Genomic DNA, 5271 nt, shown 5'->3' with positions numbered 1-5271 from the left:
TAGTGTAAAAATAACAAAGTACTGACACATTCACTTTGCTACTGAAGTAGACTTACGGCTAACGGTGCCTTTTTTCAAGAATTTCTACTTTTTAGAATGGGGTCTATAACAATTACAGGAAAAAAATTAATGTAACTCTGTAATACACTTTATTAAAAAAGTAATTAAAATGTTAAAGGTAAAATTTCAAGAAATTAAAAAGCAATTCCAAATTCCTGAAAATCTGGGGCTAAGCAAGATTGAAATTCTGAGATAAGATTGCAAACTTAATCTAAGATTAAACTTGCTTGTCCAAGATAACTCATTCTACAAAATAAACTATTTAGGCAAAATAATTTTGGAGTAATTTTTTATATTTAATATTGAAGTCTTAGTCTTAAAATGAATGGAATAAAACCCAAAAGCTCACCATCTACAAAACAGAAAAAGCCACCCCACAAATCTAAAAAACAAAGCTCAAAACTTCACTGGCATCAAGCAGGCACAAGCTCATAGATGACTCTGCAGTGGGTTGTCAGAGACGGTAAATCACACAGCAAAGAGTTCATCTTTCTACTACACTCACTGGTGGATTCGAGCCCCCAGAGAAATGGCTACCTTTCGATTAGCAGTGCAACTCCCAACGCATTACACCACCAGAGCTCCCTTAAATGTCAAGTAAAACATTAAACTGAGGGGAAATGCACAGCATTGCTTTCTGACATTTCTGTGCAAGGATGACATACAAATTTGTGAAATGTTCCATATTTTTATGAGATGGACTGATTCAGTGACTGGGGTAATGGGGACAAGTGTGTCGGAAACAAGAAGATTGGCACAGGATAGAGCAGGGTTTAGGGCTGTTGTAAACAAGGTGGCTATGAGTTGCAGGCAACTCAACACTACGTAACAACAACAATGGGAATGAAGCAAGTTTGGTGACTTACTCTACAGGGATACACACAGCTGACCCAAAGCCTGCACCTGCATCATGGTATGAATTCACTAGTGGCTCCAAGGGAGAAAGATAGAGTGGTGATTTGTTTTTTTTAAAAGAAAAGAAACAAACAATTAGCACACCCATGTTTATCACAGCTTTGTTCACAATAGCAAGGAGTTGGAAACAACCTAAGTGCCCATCCATAAACAAATGGATAGAGAAGCTCTGGTATATTCCCACAATGGAATACTACGCTGCAATGAAAAATAAGTGACCCTGGAGGACACTATGCTGAGTGAAGTATCTCAGTGACAAACGGACAAATACTGCAGAGTGCCACTGTTGTAAAACAGGACTGACATCGGGGTTGAGGGGAGACTGAAAAAGATTGGATAAATTATGTATACTGCTTTGAAACAGATGAGAGAGAGAACTGTTTAAAAGGGATATATGATTAGTTATTACTGTCATGACAGGAGTCCAGAATGAAGGTAGCATACAGTGTAGTGGACTTGAGGGGAGGGATGGTATAACAATGAAATATTTCTCTTTTACTTTTCAAAGAGCAGAGTGAACTGGGGGTAGGGTGGGCAAGGAGAAAAGTGCAACAATGAATGAATGGAAATCCAAAGTCTCTGTAAACTTCCATGTTGTTATGTGCTGTCCCGTCGCCTGCGACTCATAGCGACCCTATGTACAACAGCCCTAAACCCTGCTCTGTCCTGTGCCAATCGCACTATCTCTGACACCTCCACCCCAAGTCACTGAACCAATCTACCTCACAGAGGGTCCTCCCCTCCTGTGCTGTCTCTCCACCCTTCCAAGCATGATGTCCCTCTCCATGGACTGGTCACTCCTTGCAACATGTCTACAGTATGTCAGACGAAGCCCCAGAACCCTTGTCTCCAAGGACCAGCCCGGTTTAACCCTCTCCAGGATGAATCTGTTTTCTTGGCAGTCCAGGGTACCTTCAATACTCTTCTCCAGCACCACATCTCAAAGGCATCAATTCTTCTACCCTCCCTAGTCATTATCCAACTCTCTGACACATAACAAGTGATTGCAAAATCCACAATTATTTTGTATTGGTTTGCACACAGAATTTGTATACATTGTTACTTTCCTCCATTCACATTGTTTCAACCAATCATTCCTATACAGTATTTTTAAATTTAATTGGCAATTAAGTTGGCAATCTCCTTTTCTATCATAATAGAACCTCTGAACCAGACAGAAACTGTTGACAGGAAATTTCTGGAATGAGTTTAAGCAGAGGCTAGACAAATATGTGAAGAGGTACATGAGTTTATTTCTAAGGTTGCTTTAGTGCCAAGACATGTATGTTGTGACATGATAAAAGTCAACTGGATATTGTCTCAAGTATGTTAAAATGCAGTAAAAGCATGCATTAAATATCTTCAGGAAATTTTTCTATGTTGACTATCCAATAAAAGCCCATTATGATGTCAAATATTAGAATTCAAGTCTAAGGACCCTGAAAGACAGCTAAGAGAAATAACCATAATAGAATTAGGATTGTGATAAAAATTCCTTTGTGCATCAAGTGACAATCATGTGCCACTAAAAAAAAAGTTTTTAAGTCCTGAAAAGAGGGCAAAGCTAAGTGTCAGAAAAACCTAAGGGAAAGCTAGTACTTGTAAGGTGCTAAGTAAAGGGTTAAGTGAAGACTGTTAACAGCGTCAAATTCTGACAAGATTTGTCCATTCCAGTCATCAGTGGCCTTTATGAGAGTCTAAACCAAACCAGAATTATCAAAAAATGGACTGGATTGGGTAAATCTGCTGCCAAGGACTTCTTTAAAGTGAAGAAGAAGAAGATAGATAGACTAAGGTGCACCTGAACCAGGTCATATTTTTCAATTGCTTCATAAACAGTAAGAAGTAAGGAAGGCCAAAAGAAGTGCTATCTTTGCATTGTGATAATGACAAAGAGTACAGACTTATCACAGGCTATCTGTATAAGAAAAATAAAATCTGTCTCAGAGTTGGGAAAAGGACATAGTACTTGAAAAGATGGAGGCTTAGGGGAGAGGAAGACCTTCGGATGGATTGACAGTGCCTGCAAAAGTAGGTTTAAGTACAGGGAAGGCTGTGAAGATGACAAAGAATTGGGTAAATTTTGATTTGTATAGGATTGCTGAGTCAGACTTGACAGAACCAAACAAGCAGGCAAATCATGGTATTTTCAATTGTTTCTTATGCATCTGAGAGAAAGAAAAGAATTGATGCCTCTCAATTGTGGCACTGAGGAGGGCCACAGCTCTAAATTTTGGAAGTGTTGGGCTGCTGAGAGAACAAATAAACCTATCTTAAAAGTGCAATCGAAGTGCTCCTTAGAGGTAGCTATACTTCAACTCAATACTTTGGGAATGTTATCTAGAAGCCAATCTTTGGAAAAAAGACATGATGGGTAGGTCAGTAAAAGTGGACCCTCAACAAGATGCAGTGATGTCGTGACTTTAACAATGGGCTTAAGCTTGACTGGAACCCTGAGGATGGTGCCGGATAGGTTCAGATTCAGATGTTTTTTTTACAAGGTCAATGAGTCAAAATTGACTGGATAGTACCTATCAACCTAATTTTCTAATGTCTTTACAGAGCAGAACTGTCCTACTGGGCTTCCAAGGCATATACAATGTCTTCCTCCTGCAAAGTAGCAGCTAGGTTCAAACAGCCCACCTTTCTGTTAGCTGCCAAGTGGACCGAGTAAATGAATGTCCAGGTAGTAGTAATCTCCAAGTGTTTTAATGGATGTCCATAACCAGGCAATTTCAATTATTTTTTGGCCATTTCCCACTAGGTATCAATAGCTATACTATGGGATATTATCTAATCACTCATTCTGGTAACAAAACAATCTTTGGATTAGTGTAGATGAATACTGAAATTATGTTTTCAATTTTAACTACTATCACTGTCTTCAGTAACTTGGCTCATTTGGTACTTACTGAAGTCTACTACTCTAAGGCTGAGCCCCCAAAACCCAGACTATCCTAAGTTCCTTTACTTATTGGGGAATCTGTTTGAAACAATTACTTGTAATTCAGTTTGAGTCTTTTAAGTATAAAATTTATTTCTCTTCAAGGGTTGATGGAAAAGTGTCTCCTCAGTTCTGGCCTTTTAGTTTAATAAAGCAAAGCATCTTCAAGCTATATTCAAGATGGGTAGCAAAAAAAATTTACTCGTACCTTTTACAAATAACAGTATTAATGGAAGATTCCCAAGTTTACTTTCTAAGGGCTGCAAAAAACTCAGTTAAGATTGAAACATGTTGGGTTTTAAGAAAAGGTCCTTTAAACAAGATCAAGTGGCTGAGATTCAAAGAGTGCATATTTTTATCATGAACCTGGAATGTGTGTATTTCTGAATCTATTGTATTCCTTCTTTCATTGAGAAACCAAAAGTATAAATGAGTACTGAGGCACCATGTGTAAGAGTCTTTGAAAGTATTGTTTAATTTTTATCTTTCTTGACTAATAGACTCTAAAACGCACAATAAATAAAATATTCAAATGTAAGACCCATCACTACTCAAAATTTGTGGAAAGGAAGCAATTTACTAAGGTAAATGTATTGAGAAAAGACTCATTTTGGCAGGGAAAGACAGTGAAGTGGACAGAGACCAAATGGTCCAAAGTCTGAGATATTAGACAGGATACCAGAATCCTGACTAAATAAAAGATTCTCTAGGTCAAAGCACCTTCATCATCAAAGATGTCAAAATAGTAGACAGCCTTTATAGTCAGTTTCTCTGACTACATATTGATTCAGTCTGACAGTAAAAAAGGTAGTATTAATAAATAGGAAGCTCTAATGGCCTAGTGGGTAAACAGTCTGTCAGCCCAGAAGTAGGCAGTTCAAATGCATGAGCTTCAACAAAGGAAAAATATGAGAATCTCCTCCTTGCTGGAGGATTCAGCTATGAGTTCGTTCCTACGTAATATCACAGAAAAATGACAACATTAATAAACAGAAAAAGACAAAGACATGCTGCATGTAGTTGTGGAGTATGTTTTTAATCTAAAAGACTGCCTATAGTTTAGTTTTACTTCCTTCCTTAGTTCTAATTTACGCTATAGACTAAGATTACAAAGGACCTGGTGGCCTAGTGGCAAGGAAATGCAACTACAATTACAGAGGTGCACGGTTCGAACCCACCAGATGCTCTGCCGGGGAAGGAGGGACAATCTCCTCCTGTACCAGTCAGATCTGATTTGACGGTACACACACACACACACACAATTAAAGGTGAATCCAGGCCCACTGTGTAAACAAAGACATCCCTCAACAGAACCTTTCCCAGTTCCCATCCCCCCACCCCACCCAGCTCTT

The sequence above is a fragment of the Elephantulus edwardii genome, unplaced genomic scaffold (genome assembly GCF_000299155.1).
Source record: "Elephantulus edwardii isolate Elephantulus edwardi_28Jun2011 unplaced genomic scaffold, EleEdw1.0 scaffold00008, whole genome shotgun sequence".
NCBI classification, from domain to species: Eukaryota; Metazoa; Chordata; class Mammalia; order Macroscelidea; family Macroscelididae; genus Elephantulus; species Elephantulus edwardii.
The sequence above is the reverse complement of the archived record's forward strand: the minus strand, read 5'-3'. Positions refer to the sequence as shown.